Source organism: Musca domestica, unplaced genomic scaffold (assembly GCF_030504385.1).
Source record: "Musca domestica strain aabys unplaced genomic scaffold, Musca_domestica.polishedcontigs.V.1.1 50, whole genome shotgun sequence".
Lineage (NCBI taxonomy): Eukaryota > Metazoa > Arthropoda > Insecta > Diptera > Muscidae > Musca > Musca domestica.
This window is the reverse complement of record NW_026712347.1, coordinates 7,265,701-7,290,112: the sequence shown is the minus strand read 5'-3', so window position 1 is coordinate 7,290,112 and position 24,412 is coordinate 7,265,701. Positions and strand designations below refer to the sequence as shown.

The 24,412-nt window shown below is 34.6% G+C and overlaps 6 non-coding genes across 6 annotated transcripts; 4 read left to right on the top strand and 2 right to left on the bottom strand.

Moving 5' to 3' along the window:
• Positions 1-9,359: 9,359 nt before the first annotated feature.
• On the bottom strand, positions 9,360-9,441 carry TRNAL-AAG (transfer RNA leucine (anticodon AAG)). Its single transcript has one exon. It is a non-coding gene; the product is annotated as a tRNA-Leu (tRNA).
• A 6,874-nt stretch (positions 9,442-16,315) lies between these two features.
• Positions 16,316-16,397, bottom strand: TRNAL-AAG (transfer RNA leucine (anticodon AAG)). Its single transcript has one exon. It is a non-coding gene; the product is annotated as a tRNA-Leu (tRNA).
• A 161-nt stretch (positions 16,398-16,558) lies between these two features.
• Positions 16,559-16,631, top strand: TRNAV-UAC (transfer RNA valine (anticodon UAC)). The gene has a single exon. It is a non-coding gene; the product is annotated as a tRNA-Val (tRNA).
• Positions 16,632-17,397: 766 nt separating this feature from the next.
• TRNAV-UAC (transfer RNA valine (anticodon UAC)) lies at positions 17,398-17,470 on the top strand. The gene has a single exon. It is a non-coding gene; the product is annotated as a tRNA-Val (tRNA).
• Positions 17,471-17,653: 183 nt separating this feature from the next.
• TRNAV-UAC (transfer RNA valine (anticodon UAC)) lies at positions 17,654-17,726 on the top strand. The gene has a single exon. It is a non-coding gene; the product is annotated as a tRNA-Val (tRNA).
• Positions 17,727-18,472: 746 nt separating this feature from the next.
• Positions 18,473-18,545, top strand: TRNAV-UAC (transfer RNA valine (anticodon UAC)). Its single transcript has one exon. It is a non-coding gene; the product is annotated as a tRNA-Val (tRNA).
• The last annotated feature ends 5,867 nt before the right edge of the window (positions 18,546-24,412 follow it).

The window sequence follows — 24,412 nt, the reverse complement described above, 5'->3', positions numbered from 1 at the left end:
TGAATTCGATCGGATGTGCCAAAATTCAGGTCATTTGGACTGATATTGGTCATTGAAGATAAATATGGGAGCTATATCTAAATTTGAACCGATTACCACCATTACCACTATAGGGTTAGTCCTTGGGATAAACAAATATTGTTTGGAAAATTTTATCTCAATCGCATAATAAATACCACCTCCATTTTGTTCACAAAAATACATGGACTGACTATGACTATGGGTCTATCTTGCTTCCTTCTCCATGTTACAAACAAATGCACAAAGACATAATACCCCTGCCACAGAGGGACTGACATGCATTAATCGACTCAGATAGTGATTCTATGAAGATACCCCAAAGTAACTATGGGTCTATCTTGCATTCTTCTCCATGTTACAAACAAAACACAAAGACATAATACCCCTACCACTATGTCGGTAGGGCATAAAAAAGGGCAAAAATATCACTTTCTTGACTCGCTTGAGGGTTAAAATTTCTGGCCAAAATAATACTCGTATTTATATATTTTTTTTTCTTAATTCAGGATATAAATTTCGCTCTCTCTAGCTCTACTTTAATAAGATGCTGTATTTTTCCGTAATTATTTTTGTGTTCCATACATATAAGGTTTCCCGATTCTTAATATTTTTCTTCTTTTAATTTTATCAAATATTTGTGTTTTGAGAGGTTTTAAGACAATTACAAAACTCGTCTTGGAAACAAGTGATAAACGCACATATTTTGTATTATTTTTATTTCCACATGGTGTTTGATATCTAACAGGCCGAACTTAACGCTTTGATTACTCGCATTTTGAATTTACGGTTTTTTTTAATATTTTGTAAAATTTATTAAAATTCTTACAAAGACGTTAAGCGCTGGAGTCTCTAATTTAGAATAATAACGACAAATGTTTTGAAAACACAAATTTTATGCTGTTTAATTAAATTCCATTTAATTTTTTATTCATTTTTGCAAAAATCAAAAGCCAGAATATTTGAAATATTTCAATACGGATCTTTGGCAGTGTAACCACAAGTTATTCAAATATCTAACATAAATTATGTATAACTAAAGCCACTAATGATGATAGTATCTAAATTCTGCAGATCTAGAACTTTTCATTTCATTTTAGAACACAATTAGTTGATAACAACAAACCGGTCTCACAAATTTAGTAATTCCACATCATTAACCTGAGCTACAGATGATAACAATATGTTTTTTGGGCCTACAAATTAAATGCTGAAAATGTGAAACAATAAAAACCAGAAAACAGTTGAAAGCCAAATATATTGTTACGATTAATAGCTCTCAAACCCGAATATTCATAGTTCACACCCAATACAAAGGCATAAAAACTGGTTACAGAATGAAGGGAGCCACAAAATTTTAAACGGAAGTCATTTTTAAGAAAAAAAAATAAACAACCAAATAAATAATATATTTAATTTTAATATTTTTTATTATTATTATAATTTTTAAAAAGATTCCAGAGATTGTCACAAATTATGCAAAAATGTTAAAAATCCGTTGTTGTTTTACAAATAAGCTAAAAAAATAAATCAAAAAATAAAAAATAAAATAAATAGCTATTGTTTGTTAATATTTGGAAATAAAAACTCCTCACTCAAAAGCTTTGCCGGTGCCATGCGCTCTGTTGCACATTTTTGGTAGAACAGAAATATGTGCCTCGAAGTAAAAAAAAAAAACAAGTAAAAAAGCAGTAAGTTCGGCCGGGCCGATATCCAATAAAAATTCTTTGAAAATCTTTAAAGTATCTAATATAGGAAGGTACCGATATATGGGGGGATATACGATATTGTGGACCTATAAAGACAAATCTATGTCTGCGTGTAAAGTGCCCACAAGGAACTTCTTGTGTGGATTTTCAGACAATTCCGTTCAAAAATGTGGATAAAATCATCAAAATACCGAATATCGGGGGGTACCGTTATATGGTGGCTATACGATATTGTGGACCTATATAAATAATTCTCTGCCGAGGTATAAAGTACCCACAAGGAACTCCTTGTGTGGATTTTCAGACAATTCCGTTTAAAAATGTGGGTAAAATCATCAAAATACCGAATATCGGGGGGTACCGTTACATGGGGGCTATACGATATCGTGGACCTATATAGACAATTCTCTGTCGAGGTATAAAGTACCCACAAGGAACTCCTTGTGTGGATTTTCAGACAATTCCGTTGAAAAATGTGGGTAAAATCATCAAAATACCGAATATCGGGGGGTACAGTTATATGGGGGATATACGATATCGTGGACATATATAGACAATTCTTTTTGAGGGGGTAAAATGCCCACAAGGGACTCCTCTTGTGGAATTTCAGACAATTCCATTGAAAAATGTGGATAAAATCATCAAAATACCGAATATCGGGGGTACCGTTATATGGGGGCTATACGATATTGTGGAGCTATATAGATAATTCTCTGCCGAGATATAAAGTACCCACAAGGAACTTCTTGTGTGGATTTTCAGACAATTCCGTTCAAAAATGTGGATAAAATCATCAAAATACCGAATATCGGGGGTACCGTTATATGGGGGCTATACGATATTGTGGAGCTATATAGATAATTCTCTGCCGAGGTATAAAGTACCCACAAGGAACTTCTTGTGTGGATTTTCAGACAATTCCGTTCAAAAATGTGGATAAAATCATCAAAATACCGAATATCGGGGGGTACCGTTATATGGGGGCTATACGATATCGTGGACCGATATAGCCCACCTTCGAACTTGACCTGCCTGCAGACAAAAGAGAGATCTGTGCAAAATGTTAGCTTCCTATCTTAATTCGTTTAGACTGTAGCGTGATTACAACAGACGGACAGACGGACCGACGGACGGACAGGGCTAAATCGTCTTAGAATTTTACGTTGATCAAGAATATATATACTTTGTTGGGTCTAAAATGATTATTTCGATGAGTTACAAACGGAATGACGAACTTAATATACCCTCCATACCTTTTTTGGTGGAGGGTACAATAACAAGTCACACGACTTGTCAACGGGTATATGCCCTCAGCCTATGGTCATTTATATGCGATCAAAATAAATGATTCGTATTATGAACAATGTTCAAAGGTCAGAGAATATTCATAAAAATGAATGGTTCTTTTCTGAGATGTGAGCCGGATTAAATCAGTCTCATGATATTTTTCCAGGAAGTTTAAAAAAATATATATATTCTTGCAAATTCCACATTTTTGGTTATAAATAAAATAAAGGATTCGTACCGGGCCGAAATTTGAATACGGTCCACCATTTGGACCGAATTTGACAAATTTCAAAAAAAAAAAATTTGTTAAAAATTATGTTAAAATCTTAAAAATACAGAATGTACCCGTTATATTATATTATTGTCTATACGACGGCATGGACCTACATAGGCATTGTTTGTCATAAGCCATTACCATATTCAAATTCGAAACTTGAAAAAAGAAAACGGTGAATAATGTCGCTAAAATCATCAAAATACCAAATATCGGGAGGCAACTTTATATGGGGGCTATACGACGACGTGGATCTGCACAATTTCTGTCATAGGCTGGAATATCCATTACGAACTTCAAATAGTTTCGGTGGGTATTGTAAATCGTCAAAATACCGAATATAGGGAGGTACTGATACATGGGGCCTATACGAAGACCTGGACCTGCATAGACAATTTTCTGTCACAGACTGTAGTTCCCATTACGAATTCTAAATACGTAATTTGAAACAATTCCGTTGAAAAACGTCGCTCAAATCACTAACATACCCAAAATATGGACGTACCCTTATATGGGGGCTTTTAAGAAGACGGGGACCTGCACAGACAATTTTCTGTAATAGGCTATAATATCCATTACGAACTTCAAATACCAAATTTGAAATATTTCCGGTAAATAATGTCGCTCAAATCACTAAAATACCCAAAATATAGAGGTACCATTATATGGGGGCTATACCAAAACGTGGACCTACATGGCCCATTTTCAATACCAAATGTCCTGCAGACATAATATACATTTGAGTAAAATTGTATCAACCTACTTCATTTCGATCGGATGCTAGAGTGATTTTCACAGACGGATAGACGGACATCGTTTTATCGACATAGAATTTTATGGTGATCAAGAATATATATGTACTTTGTGGGGTCTAAAATGTATATTTCGAGGTGTTACAAACGGAATGACAAACTTAATATACCCTCCATGCTATGGTGGAGAGTAGAAAAATAGTTAAGGTGTAATTTAAGTTTACTCAAACTATTATTGAATTGATTATTAAATTAATTACAATTTTCTGCGAACTTATCACATTTAAAGATTTTTTAGTACTACACGAAATATTATACTTCACATTGAATTTTCCCATTGTGGAATCTAACGGATCACCTGAGACATTTTAGTACCGTTACTCTTTCCATTTATCTAATTTCGCAACCTCTGTATTAAAGAATTTAAAAACTGAAATCAATTCTGCGATCAGTTAAGCGGTTGCAGTCTTCGTTAATATTTACATTCCACAAAATTACGATGTTCGAGTGGTTGGCAATTCGTTTATTAATTGGCTCCCTAACATATGCTACAAACACCACAATTTTTATTAATTTGATGGAATCCAGACAATTTGCCGTTTATTAAAATTAAAAATATTCTCAAACAGAAATAATAAATCAAATTGTGTACCACTTTTGTTCAAGGACCTCAGGTATCCTCTAAAAAAAAATAAATGACAACTTGCATTTTATGTTAATGTAAAATGTGCCTAAAATCTTCAAAATTCTTGAAATACAGTTATATAGGGACTATGCTTAAATGTGGACATATTTTCACGGTTCACTGTGCTGGCGGACACTAAATCGAATTATGAAACCGACTTTCTGTGAAGATATATGGGCTCTAAACCCATTTTCCCGAAAATACACATTTTGTCAAAGAATATTCACCTTGTTTAGCGTTATCCTTAAACTAACAAAGCGGTTGTAAATTTTACCCTCTCTTTGAATTTTTATGAAATTCTCTCTTTTATTGCGATGAATAATAATAAAATTAGTTCAAATAAAAAAAAAATGTTGTTTACTTATTGTAATTTAAACAACATTTCAGCTCGACAGTTAAATGTTAAGGCGGAAAAAAACGTGATATACTGGATCGTATTTATATCTTGCAATTATAGGGGGAGAGGGAGCACTTATAAAATAATTGATCACATTTCAACACAATGCTTGAACGATTCGCAACGGGTTAAATACTGTTCAATTGTTGACAATTTAGTATTTCAATTTTTAATCAGCCTAAAAGTATGCTATAATTAATAGACATATGAAGGAATTATTTATAATTGGGTTGCCACAGTATCGACAAATTTTTGGAATTTTGATAAATATTTTTCCCCTTGAAAGGATTTTAAAATAATCCACGTGTATTGATATAATTGTTGAGTGATCTATTTAAAAAAATATTTGATAAGAATACGCGTTGATTGGGGGTCCACGAAAAATTATTTTATGAAATCCAAATTAATTGGGGGTCCCCGATAAAATATGTTAAAAAATCTACTTTGAATGGGGGTCCTAGAAAAATTTTTTTTAAAAAAATCCTTTTTATTGAGGATACTTCAGGACGTTTTTTTTAAATCAACGCTAGGGATCCCGCAAATATATTTCATTAAAGGCTTTCGATTTTTTTTATTTTAAATTTATGTTAATTAATCATTAAAAGTATTTATGAAACAAATCTATGTTGTCTGTTAGATCATCAAAAAAAATATTTTTCAAAATTTTCATGTGGATTGTTGACAAAAAAACTATGTTTATATGTGGTCCATTGAAAGTATTTTTAAAAAAATTCAAATTCACACAATTTCAATGGGAGGTCCAACAAATATTGTTTTAATATCCATGTTAATTTAAAGTCCTCGAAAAAATAAAAATAAAATAAAATTATAAAAATCCACGTTGACCGGTGATTTATTAAAATAATGCTAAAATTTCCATTTAAAAAACTCACATTATTTTTTTTTATTTTTTTTTTTGGTTAGGGGCTCTCATTAGAATTAAAAAATCAACGATTAACGGAAAACGAAAAACAAATTTTAAAAATTCTTAAAGATTGGGGGTCCCTGATAAGATATTAAAAAAAAACATGTTGATTAGGCGTCCTCGTAAAATACTTAAATGTTTATTGGTGTTTCCTGAAGATATACTTTTAAAAAAATTTACGTCGAATGGGGGTAGCGACGAAACATTTTTTAAGAAAATAATATTGGTTTTTTAAAAGGTATACCTTGAATGGTGACCCTTGAAAAAATATTTATAAAAAATCTACGTTGATTGGGAAACCTTGAAAAATATGTTTGAATAATCCACGTTGACTTCAGGTTTCAAAAAAAAAAAAATATTTTTAAAAAATCAATTAACATTGTTATTTTTCCTAAGAAAAATAATTGAAAAAAATCCATGTTGAACAAATACTTTTAAAAAATCAATGTTAATTGGGGAAAGTGATATTTTTTAAACCCACGTTAAAGGTTAAGAGAAACTTAAATCTTGAGGTGCTTCAAAAAATATTATAGAAAAAAAATTTGGAAAAATATTTTTAAAAATTAATATTCATTTGAGGTGCTCAAACTTCATTTTTAAAGATACAGTTTTAAAAGATATTTGTGAAAACTCCACGGTGAGTGCTATGAAGGTCCTTGAAAATTCGCAGTAAATAGTTTAGTTTATTTATTTGATTGCTTGTCGTTGAAAACATATGTAAGATCCTTAAAAAACAATTTTAACAATAAACCAGTAAAGAAAGTCTTAAAGTAGGGCGGGGCCGACTTTATGATACCCTACACCACTTTGCTAATTTAGAAGAGCTCCGCATAACAATTAAAAGTTTTTATGGGAGTATTCAATCATACAAGCTATGATTATAATTATAATTTAAAGTTCAAAGGACTAAATATGCCGAGGCATTTGTATCTTTTAATTTCGGAAATGTATTGCCCATTTGGCGCACAATTAAATTGAAATCGGAAAAAGATATATATAGGAGCTATATCATAATCTGAACCGATCTCGATAAAATTTAGCAAAGATATTTCTGAGCTGTATTTGATATATTTCCATGAATATCGTTGTTACGGAGTGCATATTACGGTTGTGGGTAACAAATATAACAAATCGGATGCATAATATAAGTATATGGAAGCTATAGCTATATCTGAACCGATCTTCACCAAATTTGACATACTAGCTTCTACACTCAATTCGGTCGTAAGTGCCAAATTCCGTATCATTTAGACAAATATTGGACGTTTGGTACACAATCCAAGGTAAATCGGACGAAGTTATATATGGAAGCTATATCCAAATCTGAACCGATCTCGATAAAATTTAGCAAATGTATTTCCGAGATGTATTTGATGAATTTCCCCAAATATTGTTGTTGCAGAGTGCATATTACGGCTGCGGAGGGCAAAAATAACAAATCGGATGAACAATATATATGGGAGCTATGGCTATATCTGAACCGATTTCGATCAAATTTGGCACACTTATTTTCAGGCCTAATTTGGGTGCATATGCAAAATTCCATACAATTCAGGCTGATATTACACGTTTGGTGCACAATAAAAAGCAAATCGGACGAAGATATATATGGGAGCTATATCTAAATTTTGACCGATTATCTCCAATTTCAATAGGGTTCGTCCTTGGACCAAACAAATGATATGTGCAAAATTTCATCTGGATCGGGCAATAAATGCGACCTGTACTTTGTTTACAAAAATACATGGACAGACGGACTGACGGACGGACGGACATGCATAAATCGACTCAGAATGTGATTCTATCAGATCATCAAAAGGAACTATGGGTCTATCTCCTTTCCTTTTGCCTGTTACAAACAAATGCACAAAGACATAATACCCTGACCACCTTGTGGTGTAGGGTATAAAAAGAAGCAGAAAAGAAGCAATTTTAAGAAACATGCAAAATTTCAAAACAAGAAGTTCCGTGGAAGAATACCGCTCAAAGAAAAACCGTTGCTTGGGGCCATACGAAGACGTGGTCCTGCATAGGTAATTTTATCATTGGATGTATTACCCATTACAAACTTTGAATACGATGTCGCTAAAATAATCTAAATACCGAATATCAGCGGGTGCCGTTCTTCGGGGGCTATACGATGTCGGGGACCTATTTACACAATTCTCTTTCAAGGGGTAAAGTAAAAAGAAAAAACTTCTTGTGTAGAATTTCAGACAATTACATTGAAAAATGTGGAAAAATTTTCAAAATACCAAATATCTTGCGGGACCGTCGCATGGTGGCTATACGATATCGTGGATCGATATAGCCCATCATGCCTATAGCTCCCCATGTTTCAGTACTTTCCGATATTCGGTATTCTCTTGATTTTCGCCACATTTTTTCGGGTAATTGTTTAAAATTCGGTAGGTAGTTTGTAATGGGTTCTGTCTTAATAACTTATAAGGCGGTAGCTCCGAATATTTAGTATTTTGCTGATAATAGACACAATTTTACCAGAATTTTTGAATTTGTAATTAGAAACTCGAAATAGATAACAACCAATCAGCAGGAAACCAGTTCCATTGACTTTACGGCCCGGCCGAACTTACAGCGTTTTTAACTATTTTCGTTCTATGTTCTATGGTGGAGGGTATAAAAATGCACCCTTCTTTGGCAATGTCATATGCAGTGCATAAGTAAAATTAATGTTTTTTTCTACAAAAGTTCCACAAATAAAGCAAATGAAAAATAAACTTTTGGTTTATTTATTAGATTTTCTTACAAAGAAATAAAAAAATAAAATTGCACACAAAGTTTCAAATTGCACAAAGATGTTTAGGGTACTACTTTCATTTGAATACCTGGTAAGATTACAGCGCGTTCAATCTTAAAGAACTCATAATGATATTTATTGTGTGTGCCAAAAAGTTTAGATGGATGAATGTTTTGTTGGGGAACAGCATCAGTTCACGATGATGATGATGATGAAGAACATCTGAATAACAATGCCAATGCACGGGGTAATGCAAGTATGGAAATGAAAAAAAAAAAATACCCAAAATTGTGCATGCCACCCTAAAAAGTTTTTAATGTACATTTTATGATAAAGGGAGTACTTTTTTCCTTGAGCTTTTGTAAAACTAAAACTTTTCTTGGATTGTTAAAGTAATTTTTGTTTTGTGATAAACTTATGTGAGTTATAAATAAAATGATTACAAGGAGGGTTATATATATTTATTTGCTTTGTAATAAGTTTGTTATTTTGTTGGAAACTGCAAAAAAATAGCAAAAATATATTTAATAAGAAAATTTTTCAAAAAATCTACTTGGCAGCGGTGGGATTCGAACCCACGCCTCCGAAGAGACTGGTGCCTTAAACCAGCGCCTTAGACCGCTCGGCCACGCTACCATTATGCGGGCAGGGTTGCCAAATTAGAATTTTCAATAAAATCGCCTGCATTAATGTGCATGTGGCATACATTTTTTAAAAATAACGATGATCTCATTAATGCCATTATTTTTTGTTGAATTTCTTTTATTGTTTGTTAGTTTAGTTATTTAAATGCCAAAAAAATTTGTGGGCCAAAGTTAGTAGTCACCATGCACAATTCGTTTCGTTTTGTACCCTCCCTAATTTAAGGGGGTATTTTCAATTTGGACCTTTTATTTGTAACACCTCGAAATATCTGTGGGAGACGGCTTGAAATGTCACGATGATTGTGAACATCTCTGATTTGAACTCTCTCCATCCCTCACTGCATCATCATTCTGCTTGGCTCTCGTCTACCCTGCTCCAAATAGAAGCTGGCTATTCATCTCTAATTAGAACGAAATAAACCGTGGTTGTTTTCCCAGCAGTTTTTATACCCTCCACCATTCGATTGAAGGTATATTAACTTTGTCATTTCATAAATGAAATATTCATGATAGACCGTAAAAAGTAAATATATTCTGGATCAGGGTAAAATTCTAAGTCGATCTAGTGAAGTCCGTCTGTCTGTTATAATCACGCTATCATTCGTACGATTTGAGAAAGAGATTTGAAAAATTATGGCGTTTAGATTAAGTTTGTAAATAGGCATTGTCGGTCCCCGTTTTCGCATAACTCACATATAACAGTACCTCCCGATATTTGGTATTTTCATGGTTTTAATGACATATTTCAGGGGAATTATTTTTAACTTCGTATTTGGAGATCCTAATGAACACTACAGCCTATTAAAAAAAAATGTGTATGCAGGTCCAGGTTCCAAACTTCGTATTTGGAGATCTTAATGAACACTTCAGCCTATGAAAAAAAAATTGCGTATGAAGGTCCCCGTCCTGTAACTCTCCATATTCAGTATTTTGGCGAAATAACTTACCGGACTTGTTGCAAATTTCGTATTTGAAGATCTTAATAGGTGCTACAGCCTATGAAAGAAAATGCGTCTGCAAGTTCACCTTTAACAAAAAATTGCGTATGGAGGTTCACGTCTTCGCATAGGTTCCTTCCAATATTAGGTATTTTAATGATTTTAACGGCAATTTTCACCGGAATTGTTTCACATTTTGTAATTGGAGATCTTAATAGGTACTACAGCCTGTGACAAAAACGGATAACAACCTATGACAAAATTGTGTATGCAGCCCCACTTCATCGTATAGCCCCCATATAACGCTGCCTCCGATATTGGGTATTTTCATGATTTTGAAGACATTATAGACCGGAATTGTTTCGTAATTCGTATTCGAATATCTTAAAGGGTGCTACAATCTACAACAGAAAATTCCATCTGCAGGTCCACGTCTTCGTATAGCCCATACAGAGTGAGATGAATATTCTGTAACCAACTTCAGACTGTTGTCATTTCTAAGCCACTCGTCCGAAAGCTGTTAAAATTATTCCAGTGACAGCTCATTATATTGTTTACAAGCGTACAAAAACATTTTGGTTAGACTTTTCCAGAAAAAAAGTTATTCGCGATGGAATTCAAGCGTGATAGTGTGATTCCTTTATATTTGGCTGGAAAACCACAAGTGGCTATCGTTAGAGCACTCCAGCATTTAAATATGAATAAATCTTTTGTGTCTCGTACCATCACTCCGTGATACTGGTAGCGTAGTCCGACGTCAAGGAAGTGGACGGATGAAAACAGCAACATCAGCAGAAATGCTTCGAAAGGTAAGGAAGCGACTTGATCGAAACCCGCGTCGCAATGGCACGTGAGCTGAACATATCGCAATATTCCATTCGGCAGATATTGAAAAATGAGCTCGGGGTAAAGCTATTGAAATTCCAAAAAGTGCAAGAATTTACACCACTACAGAAAGAAACTACACTCAAAAGAGCTAAAGAGTTGCTTCACTTGGCCGAAAATGGTGAACTACCGAATTTGGTTTTCTCCGATGAGAAAACATTCGTTGTCCAGCAGTTTGTAAACAACCCAAATGATCGTGTTTACTTGCTAAACAGGTCAGCTGAAAATGTGCACCTTCGATTGGGGACAGGAACTCAAACACGATGGTATGGGCCGCCATAACAGCCGATATTCGCTCTCCGCTCGTATTTATCGACCGTGGCATCAGAATAAATGCCGAATATTATCGCGAATATATTCTGGAGGGTGTATTAAAGCCTTGAGGACGCAAACATTTTAGCTGCATACCTTGGACATTTCAACAGGACTCAGCACCATCGCACTCAGCACACGCCACCCAAGAATGGTTATAAAATGAGGTTGCTCGCTTCATTTCCAGCGCACAATGGCCACCAAAATATCCGGATACAATCCGATGGACTATTGTGTCTGGAGTATTTTGTAAAACAAGGTTGGCACTAAAAAATACCAAAGTTTCGATCACCTCAAGCGCTTCACCGGGATTGGGCCAAAATACCACAGAGGAACATTCGGATAGCGTGTGACGGTTACCTTGGCCGTTTGAAGGCCATAGTTCGTGCCAAAGGTGACCAATTCGAACAAATCTAAACTTAATCTAAAATTTGATGCTATTTCCGATATTTTTTGCTTTCATTCAATAAAATTTAAAAACAATGCAAAAATATGCAGTTTTTTATCTTACCCTGTATATATTTCATCCGATTTAGTGTTAAATTCCCTCACATGCGTAATATGCACTTCACAAAAATATTTAATACCGGGCATCAGATACTACTCGAAAATACCTCTGCCAAATTTTATCGAGATCGGTTAAGATTTCTATAAATCTTCGATATACATCTTCATCCGATTTTACGATTATTGTTCACCATATATGTAATATTAGTCGAAATGGAATAGATTTTTTCATATACAACCTAATTTTACCATTCGGTATTCGGTATACCATTCCAATAAATATTTTTTAATATAATCCTTATCAAAGTCATATCATGCCCTATACTGCAATGTTATTTGGTTCATAGTTCGTATGATCTACTCCACTTAAATTCTAATATAAACATTTTGTTACGAAAGCTTTACTTACTACGCATAGTGGCGTAAGGTATCATATTGTCGGCCCCGCTCGACTTTTGACTTTTCCTTACCGTTTTTTTTTTTTTTTTTTTTGGTTGAAAATTTGAAGTTTTTCAAGTCCCTTCCAAATGGTGGAAGGTATTAAGTCCCCAGCCAAACTTAGCTCCTTTTTACTTGTTTCTTATTATTATACTTTAGCTTTAATCAACTTCATTGGCCTTGATTGAGTATTTTCGAGAAATACTTTTAAGAAATTAAATTCCCAACTTCACTATATTCTGTCAAACTTTAGACTTTACTTTCCTTTTATGGCAGATCACGTTTTCACAACTTCCATGGCGTTTCAAAAATAGAATTCGAAAAAAGACCTTTCAAACAGTTGACAATTATATAATTTGCCAAAATAGCCAGTGTCCTTTTACTCCAAAGCAGCTAACATTTCAACAATTGTTTCGAGGACTTTTGTCCTCTAGAAAATTTTATAATGAACTTTTGTTGGAAAAGAGAAAAAAAAAAAAAACACGAACCGAACAGAAACTTTATCAAAATTCGTTACATTGTTTTTGGCACCTTTTCTGGTGAAATCTCACGTATGAATGTCCTTTTTCATTGAAAAGTTCTTTTTTGTTTTATTTTTGTAACCAATTTTTCATGTCCTTCAGTTTACACCACTCACTACCGCTCGCTGCATTGTAGGAAAAGTGAAACGTGATGAGAAAAAATTAAAAACTGCGAACGTTTTTCATCTTATGGCTGGGTGGTTGATTTCAGGTTACCTTCATGTTACACAGCCAAAGGATAATCCACTTTAGCTGGCATTGTGAGTGGTACATGAAATTAATTAACAGAGAAATAAAGGACTAACACATAATTTTGTACTTTGTTGAGGCTGAAAATAATTTGCTAGTGGGAAAATTAATTGAATTATGAAGTGGAATTTTACATTGTTTTAATGTGAATTATAAAAATAAGACATTTTTCAGAAAAGGGATAGAACAGTGTATGTGGAACAGGAATTTTAAAATAATAATTAAGAAGTGCAATATATAATTACAAGAAACTCCATAAGATTATGAAGTTAGAACTAACAAGTTAAAAAACAGTAAGTTCGGCCGGGCCGAACTTTGAATACCTTCCACCATTTGGAATGAATTTGAAGCCATTACCATATTCAAATTCGATAACTTGAAATAAACGGTGAATAATGTAGCCAAAATCATCAAAATACCGTACATAGGGAGGTACCGTTATATAGGAGCTATACGAAGACCTGGACCTGCATAAACAATTTTTTCGTCACAGACTGTAGCTTCCTTTACGAACTTCAAATACGACATATCAAACAATATCGGTGGGTATTGTACCTAAACTCCTCAAAATACCGAATATAGGAAGGTACTGATATATGGGACCTTACGAAGACGTGGACCTGCACAGACAATTTTCTGTCATAGGCTGCAGTATCCATTACGAACTTCAAATACCAAATTTGAAACAATTTTGGTGAATAATGTCGCCAAATTCATCAAAATACCGAATATAGGGAGGTACTGATATAAGGGGGCTATACGAAAACGTGGACCTGCACAGTACTTTTCCGTCTTAGGCTGTACTATCCCTTTGCAATTTCAAATATCAAATTTGAAACAATTCCGGTAAATAATGTCGCTAAAATCATCAAAATACCGTTTATCGGGGGTACCATTATATGGGGGCTATACAAAGACGTGGACCTGCACAGACAATTTTCTGTCACGGGCTGAAATATCCATTACGAAATTCAAATACCTATACGAAGACTTGGACCTACATGGCCCATTTTCTGTTTTATGCTGCAGTATCCATTACGAACTTCAAATGCCAAATTTGAAACAATTCCGGTGAATAATGTCGCAAAAATCATCAAAATACCGAATATCGGGAGGTACCGTTATATGGGGGCTATATGATTTCTTGGACCTACATGGCCCATTTACGAACTTAACCTGCCTACTGGCAAAGTATACATGTGTGCAAAATTTTAGCTTTCTATCTCAATTTGTTCGAAAGATAGCGTGATTACAACAGACAGACGGACATGGCTAAATCGTCTTAGAATTTTACGCTGATCAAGAATATATAAACTTTGTTGGGTCTGACATGAGTATTTCGAGGAGTTACAAACGGAATGACAAAATTAATATACCCTCCATAGTATGGTGGAGGGTATACAAGTCTGAATAGCAATTATACGGGGCTATTCCAAAACCCTGACCTGTACATCCAATTATCTAACAGCGAGGATGGTGCTTATTATGAAATCCAAGTACCAAGTTCGAGATAATTCTGTTGAAAAATGTAGCTGAAATCATCAAAATACCTAGTAATCTGTGATACCGTTATAGGCGGGCTATACGAAGACGTGCACCATATTTTAAATAATTCCGGTAAATATTGTACCTAAAATCATCAAAATACCTAGTAATCTGTGATACCGTTATAGGCGGGCTATACGAAGACGTGCACCATATTTTAAATAATTCCGGTAAATATTGTAGCTAAAATCATCAAAATACCGGATATAGAAAGGCACCATTTTATATATAAGCAATATTCTGTCATAGGAAGTAGTACCCATTGCGAACTTCAAATTCCAAATTTGAAAAAATTCCGGTAAAATAGTTCTATGGAGACTATACCTAAACTTGGATCAATATAAACAGTTCCTTGCAAACATATTTCTTACATGTATGGAAAACAAGCTGCCAATTTATAGCATTTATTCGGTTCAAAAACATGACTAAAATACCTTAAAACAAACATAAACACTTTATCTATCCAAAATCTATAGTTAAATATATATGGGGACAATATTAAATTTTTCAATTGCAACAAGTTCAAAAGCAGCTAAGATCGGCCGGGACGAACCTCTAAAACCCTCCACAATTTTATAGGAACTTAAAAAATTTGCAAAAAATTCCGTTGGAAAATATCACTCAAGAGAAAACCGTTATATGGGGGTTATACAAAGATCTGATCCTGCATACGCAATTTTTTTTTTTTGGTCATATGCTGTAGTACCCAATACGAAGTTTAAATACGAAATGTGAAACAATTCCGGTAAAAATGTCGTTATATCATCAAACTTGGAACAATTCCAGTATAAAGTCCGTAATATCATCAAAATATCGAATAAATGGAGGTGCCGTTATATGTGGGCTATATGAAGACGTAGACCTACATAGACAATTTCATAGGTTTAATATACGAAATTTGTAGCAATTTCGGTAAGTAATGTCGACAAAATCATCAAAATACCGAATATAGAGAAGTATCGGTATATGGGGGCTATGTCATAGGGTGTAGTATCCCTTATGAAGTTTAAATGCGAAAATTGAAGCAATTCTGGTGTATAATGTCCCTAAAATCATAAAAAATACCGAATATCGGGGGGGGGGGTAACGTTGTATGGGAACTATACGATATCGCGAACCTATATACACAATTCTATTTCAGGAGGAAGAGTTCGATGCACCAATACTTTCAGATTTCTTTCTTTATTAAACTTTTGAATTTAGATATGACTTAAAAGCCATGCTATTTATTATTTTACATATAAAACAATTAAATATATAATAAATAATAAAAATACAAAAAAATAAATAAACAGCTAAATTTTTTAATATATTCTATACTTTTATTTTATATCCTTATATTTACGAACATAACTCATAGTTAATGTTACCCGTATGTTACATAATAGTAGCATTAAACAATTGACAATATAATAAAAATAATTCATTAAATAAAAAATTAAAAAAAATAAAAATATAAAAAAAAACTACTTGGCAGCGGTGGGATTCGAACCCACGCCTCCGAAGAGACTGGTGCCTTAAACCAGCGCCTTAGACCGCTCGGCCACGCTACCCACATTGTTCGCCATGCTAAATGTGTAATACAACCCCAACGCCACACAAGTAAAGCATACCGAATGCGATGAATGCTTGACACATTAAAGCTTTCAGTTGCTGCTATGAGGGTGTCTGTACATAAATAAATGTTGTTCGATAGCTTTCGTCACTGCAGTGGGGTTCCATAGTGTAGCGGTTATCACGTCTGCTTTACACGCAGAAGGTCTCCAGTTCGATCCTGGATGGAACCATTTTTGTAAAACTCGTACGATCAAAATTTTGCCGAATATTATAATGAAACAATTTTCAAGAATGTAGTTGGAGGAAAATGTGTAGGGTTGTTGATGAGATTGATTTATGAGTTTTGGAAAGTGCGGAATGAAAGAAAAGTTTTTCAAATAATAATGTTGTGCTGTGGTTATCAAATGCCCACAGCAGGCAGACAATGCATTGTTTTAAATGGTTAATAAGACACTTGCTCTTCATGAAAATTAAAAGTGTGGCAGGGAATTGACATTTTGACAACTTTTTTAGAACACGCATATCTTTTGTCCGTAGGTAAGTTTAAAGGCGGATTATATGGGTCCATGTTTACGTATATATTAGATCCATTTCTCAACGATTTTTTTTAAAATTGGTTTTTGAATTCGTAATGGTTGTCCACTGTCAAATAGGTCCCGTATAATGGTTCCACCTAAATTTCGGGGTTTAAAGACATTTTTACTCTTAAGAGTGTTAGCTATCAAAGGATGCCTTGCTAAAACTAATTCGGAACGGATGAAAATACACAATTTTTTTTTCAATTGCTCATGGTGGAGGTTGTGAAAAGTTCTATCCGGCCAAAGTCAATAACTTTAAGCTTACAAACTTACAAATGCAGAACCTATTTCTAGATTCTAGGGATATTTCCATCTTTTTCTCTTTTAATGAAAATTTAAGCTAGGTTCAACTAATCAACATTTATTTAGGATATTGAAAATTATGACAACCTAAAGTTTTGGAAGAGAGTTGCCATGTGGTTCCATAGTGTAGCGGTTATCACGTCTGCTTTACACGCAGAAGGTCTCCAGTTCGATCCTGGATGGAACCAGGGTGAATAATTTTTGATATTGTTTTTGGTGGTTTATATTTAGCAATGGCATAACAAAATTCGGATTTGACACTGTAAAACTGTTTTACCAATGTGAACAGTTTAAGTTTTAAAAGTTACTAATTTAAAAAAAAAAACCAAAGTAAAAAAACTTGAAACATATTAAAAACAGTGTTACCATGTGGTTCCATAGTGTAGCGGTTATCACGTCTGCTTTACACGCAGAAGGTCTCCAGTTCGATCCTGGATGGAACCAGTTGGGTTTTTTACCTAAGCTTTAAACGAAATAACTGCGTTGTGGTACATATATATGGCAAGTGGTAGCTGGTTATACTTTGTTAAGCAAAATAGATTCCTCCGATGGTTGGGCAAAATAGATTCCAAATAGAAAACCTTTGCGCGTAATCTTGATGTGGATCTAATCTAGCAAAAACCTAACAATACAATGAAGCCTTTGGAATAATGAGTTCATGTAAAGTTAGTTTAAGAATCTAGCACAGGTCGTTTGTATGAAGTAGGATTGAAAATCGGTTTACATTTTGGTATGATACCTATAAGGACAAGCAGAACATGTTTGAATTTTTCAAAGAATATTTTTCAGGACCACAGAAAACTGGGAATTTTAAAAGAAAAAAATTGAATTAAAGGAAACGAAAGCACAACAGAACAAATAACCTTGGATTTTTAAAGCATATTTTTTCAAGGACCTTACGACCAATAAATCTTGATTTTGAACCAAAATTTTTCAAAATCAACAAACGTGAATTTTTTAAAGAATATTTTTTGAAGGACCACAATACCAACAAACCTTGATTTTTATATTTTAACAGGTTCATTAGCAAAATGTAAGAGTATTCCTTGAAATCTAGAATTTTGAATCTATTTAAATATAGATTTTCCCGTCAATAATTTTTTAGTCCAGTTCCATATAAAGTGGTACCGAACGATTTAGCTTTATTGAAGGATTTTCATATGTACATTTCTGCACCAGAGTTGCCATGTGGTTCCATAGTGTAGCGGTTATCACGTCTGCTTTACACGCAGAAGGTCTCCAGTTCGATCCTGGATGGAACCAGGTTGCAATTTTTTTCCATAAATCTTGGAAAAAATCATGTAAAAAAGCTGTAATTTCGGCAGGACCGATCTTTGAATACCCTCCACCATTTGGAACGACTTTGGCAATAATCCAAACAAATAAAATTCTGTTAAAATCTTAAAAATACCGAATGTAGCCTTTATATTTGGGTCAATACGATGACGTGGACCTGCATATGCAATTTTTGTCATAAGCCATTACAATATTTATATGATCAAATGATCAAAATACCTAATATAGGGAGGTGCCGTATTATTGAGGCTATACGAAGACGTGGGTCTGCACTGAAAATTTTCTGTCATAGGATGTAGTATCTAATACGAACTTCAAATACCGAATTTGAAACAATTCCGGTGAAAAAGTTGTCTAAAATACAAAAAAAATGCCGAATATAGGGAGGTACCGTTATATGAGGGCTATACGAAGACGTGGACCTGCACAGACAATTTTCTGTCATAGGATGTAATATCCAATACGAACATCAAATACCAAATTAGAAACAATTCCAGTGAAAAAGTTGTCTAAAATACAAAAAAAAAAAAAAAAAAAATGCCGAATATCGGGAGGTACCGTTATATGAGGGCTATACGAAGACGTGGAACTGCACAGACAATTTTCTGCCATAGGATGTAATATCCATTACGAACTTCAAATAACAAGTTTGAAACAATTCCGGTGAATAATGTCGCTAAAATCGTCAAAATACCGAATATAGGGATGTAACGTTATATGAGGGGCTATACCAAACATGGACCTACATGGCTCATTTTCAATACCAAAAGTCCTGCAGACATAATATACATTTGAGTGAAATTTTAACAACCTACTTCATTTCGATCGGAAGCTAGAGTAATTTCCACAGACGGACGGACATCACTAAATCGACATAGAATTTTATGCTGATCAAGAATACATATACTTTGTGAGGTCTAAAATGTATATTTCGATGTGTTACAAACTTAATGACAAACTTAATATAGCCTCCATACTATGGTGAAGGGTATAAAAAACGGTTATAATCCCGAGAAAGTAGCGGACATAATTCCAATATTAACGGGGATTTTGTTGGTAGCCGGATTTCGAAAAACTATTTATAACATATGTAAGTTGCCGGCCTTCGATTCTAAAGTCAATATCTTCGGAACTACACGAGATATCAAGACATATGGCACTATTTGGAAATGCAAGAGTGCAAACGGTCATACTCCTCATGAGCATTACGTAAGTTTTGGAAGCGGACATAATCCACACTTTATTATGAGGGTTAAAACCAAAAAAAAAACAGTAAAGAAAGTCTTAAAATCGGGCAGGCCGACTTTATGATACCCTACACCACTTTGCTAATTTAGTAGAGCTCCGCATAACAATTAAAAGTTCATACACGCTATGATTATAATTTGAAGTTCAAAGGACTAAATATGCCGAAGCATTTGTATCTTTTAAATTCGGACTTGTATTACCCATTTGATGCACAATTAACTTGAAATCGGATAAAGATATATATGGGAGCTATATCTCGATCTCGATAAAATTTGGCAAAGATATTTCTGAGCTGCATTTGATATATTTCCCTGAAAATCGTCGTTACGGAGTGCATATTACAGCTGTGGGTAACAAATGTAACAAATCGGATGAACAATATATATGGGAGCTATAGCTATATCTGAACCGATTTCGATCAAATTTGGCATACTTGTTTGCAGGTCACATCTGATCGTACGTCCAAAATTCCATACTATTCGGGCTGATATTACACGTTTTGTGCACAATAAAAGGCAAATCGGACTAAGATATATATGGGAGCTATATTTAAATTTTGACCGATTATCTCCAATTTCAATAGAGTTCGTCCGTGGGCCAAACAAATGATTTGTGCAAAATTTCATCTGGATAGGGCAATAAATGCGAACTGTACTTTGTTTGCAAAAATACATGGACAGACGGACGGACGGACAAACGGACAGACGGACGGACGGACAGAATAAATCGACTCAGAATGTGATTCAATGCAGATCATCAAAAGGAACTATGGGTCTATCTCGTTTCCTTTTGCCTGTTACAAACAAATGCACAGAGACACAATACCCTGACCACCTTGTCGTGTAGGGTATAAAAAATCCGGAAATAAATCCCATATTTTTAATGGAGTTTATGTCCGGGCATCGAAAATACCACCAGAGCTTCCAAAACACCAAAAATTTGACTAAACCCACTAAATGTGCCTTCTGATGAAATGTGGGTCGATATTGAAATTTTTTTTCTACGGCGAATTTTTATTCCTCGGAAATCCAAATAATTCACACATATTGGAGAGCCTGAATCGAATGTATTAGAATTTATTTGGTTGTACAATATATCCCACCTTCTCTACCCAAAAAAAAAAATCAAAGAAAGACAAAAAGTGTCAGAATATCAACCATTTCTGGGACCCCAGAGTCCCCGGTATACGTACCTGAGTTTCTCATTATTTTCCCCGAAATAACCCGTTTAAACCACACAAAGCATACTTATCCTTTACCAGCTTAAAAATTTGATGTCGATTTAACCATGTATCCATGTAATTTATTTAAGGTTTGTGGTTTTGGTATTGAATATGGGCCATATAGCTCCAAGTTTCGATATAGGTCCCGCGTATTAGCAAATCCAGATTGTGTGTAATTTTTGGCATTTTGGCCAATTTTTTTTATCACTTTTGAGTAAGTTTCCAGTTGGCAACAAACAACATTGCCAAGAGCTATCCGTAAAGTTCCTCATGTAACGGTACTCTCCGATCTTCGGTATTTTAAAGATCTATGTCATATTTTCAATATGGGTCCTATGTTCTTTGGTAGCAAATTGGCCCATGTTTTCGTATAGCCCCAATATAGAAGAAAATTTCGATATTTTGAAATTTGATGATTTTATTTGATTAAAAAAAATTTTATAAATATATGATGTGTTTGATATGATCCCAAATCGTGGCCTCAATTATTGTAAAAATATTATCTTCCACATGCCCATCAAGCCGCTGGCACCCAATCGCTGTAACAGGATTCAAAATTATTCGAACATTGGTTTCAAAAATGGCCCCATCCGGAATTGAACCGGAGTCCTTCTGCTTGATGGCAGACGTGATAACCACTACACCATGGAACCGATTTGAATTGATTTCATGTCGATTTTTTGAAAAATTGTCATTTTCCTCGAATTCGTCTGTCTTAGCCTCAATGCAGATGTAATATCATCTGCACGGACGTATTTCAATGTAAATAAAGACGACTGAAATAGATTCTCTAAAATAGCCAAGTAAATATAGTCTTTATTCCTTTCTTTTCCTCTCTCTCGCACTCGATCTGCTGCAGATCATTGCAATTTCAATTAACATTGTTCGACATGCTATAGATTTCATTATAGTATTTACGCATGCAAGCACTCGCACCTTCAGTAGCTGGCCATTCAGCTATACATTCGTTGCATTGCATCGCATTCATTTCAGTGCATTGGGATGATGCCATACGATACGCGGCGGCATCAAATGTTAAATGTCAGCCACAGAGAGAATATGATATAAATACGATTTGTGTGTCGGTGTTGTTTTTCGACAATATCATGTTGGGTGTAACAGGATCAAATGCAAATTGACTTAAGTGGCAATAAATAAAAAGATCTACAGTATGATTTAGATACGTGATTATAATTGAAGAGGAGATGTTGAAGAGGTCTTGCTATTAGGATGGAGTCACAGGTTTAGTCAAGACTTTCGAACTATTTCACATTATATTCGAGTTATAACTATTCTAGGACAGAAGAATCCAGTAAAGGGAAGACAAAATACGGGCGGGTCAGACCATATGATACTCTACACCCCTATGCATTTTTAGTTAAGCTACCCGTAACAAAAGGAGGTTTATATTGGGGATTTGAGTGAATTAGATCATATCAACCATGAACCTTTTTTGAATGCGTATTATGGATTTAGGGAAGTAATGATTTGGAATTTGAAGGAACTAATATATGATAGGTATATCTTTCTCTCCCACCGAATCGATGTCCACCAAATTTGACGGATGCATATGTACCCCTCATACCATGATTTGACTTCAAGAAGGCTTGAATAATATACATGGTGAAATCAAAAACTGCAACAAAGTCAAACGCTATAATTTTATTTCTTTTTTATTTTTTTTTTTTTAATGAAAGCAAAAAATGTCGGAAATAACATCAAATTTTAGAATAAGTTTAGATTTGTTCGAATTGTTCACATTTGGCACGATTTTGCTTTCAAACGGCCAATGAAACCATCACACGATGTCCGAATGTTGTTCTGCGGTATTTTGGCCCTATCCCGGCGAAGCCCTTGCTTGAGGTGATCGACACTTTGGTATTTTTAGTGCCAACCTTGCTTTCCATAATACTCCAGACACAATAGTCCAACGGATTGGTATCCGGAGATTTTGGTGGCCATTGTGCGCCGGAAATTAAGCGAGGAACCTCATTTCGTAAAAATTCTTAGGTGGCTGAGTCCTGTTGGAATGTTCAAGGCCAAAATGTTTGCGTGCCCAAGGCTTTAATATACCCTCCTAACTATTTTCGAGATAATATTTGGCATTTATTCTGATGCCACGGTCGATTAATACGAGCGGAGAGCGACCATCGGCTGTTATGGCTGCCCACACCATCACCATGGCTGGCGCGTGAGTTCTGATGGCTAACCAAAGGCAAGTAAACACGATAATTTTGTTTGTTTGCAAACTGCTGGACAGCGAATGTTTTCTCATCGGAGAAAACCAAATTCGGCAGTTCACCACTTTCGGCCAAGCGAAGCAACTCTTTAGCTCTTTTGTGTCTATTTTCTTTCTGTTGCGGTGTAAGTTCTTGCAGTTCTTGGAATTTCAATGGCTTTACCCCGAGCTCATTTTTCATTATTTGCCGAAAAGGAAGACTGCGAAATGCCCAGCTCACGAGCCATTTTTCGGCCACTGCGACGCGGGTTTCGATCAAATCGCTTCTTTACTTTTCGAACCATTTCTGCTGATGTTGCTGTTTTCTTCCGTCCACTTCCTTGACGTCGGGCTACGCTACTAGTATCATATTAACGAGCGATGGTACGAGACACAAAATATTTATTCACATTTAAATGCTGGAGTGCTCTAATGATAGCCACTTGTGGTTTTCCAGCCAAATATAAAGAAGTCACAGTATAACGTTTAAATTCCATCACGAATAACTTTTTTTTCTGGAAAATTCTCACCAAAATGCTTTTGTAGGCTTGTAAACAATAACAGCTGTCGGCTGAAATCAGATGAACATACATATGGAAGTTATATTCAAATCTGAACAGATCTTGATAAAATTTGGCAGAAGTCTGATCTGAACTATATCTTATATTTGATACCAAACATTGCTGTGTAGTGGAAAATACGAATGTGAGGGACTGATGAAACATATGTATGGGAGTTACGGCTATATATGAACCGATTTCCACGAAATTTGATACACTTGCATCGAGGCTGAATTCGGTCGTATGTCCCTAAATTCACTAATGGCAAATGACATCGGATTATATTTTTAGCGGGAGCTACATCCAAATCTGTACTAATGTCGATAACATTTGGACGAGGTATTCGTGAATTGATATTTAGTACCAAACTTCGTTATTGTGGAGTGCAGATTACGAATGTGAGGTACTTAAACGCCAAAGTGGATAAAACATATGTATGGGAGTTATGGCTATATTTATACCGATTTTTACCAAATTTTACCAAATGATTTCGCGTTTTTTCAAATTTAAACTCTTTGTGCGAAATGTCGATCTTGTCAATTTTAACTTTCTTCAAAATATCTAATTTCTGGAGATACCTTTATAT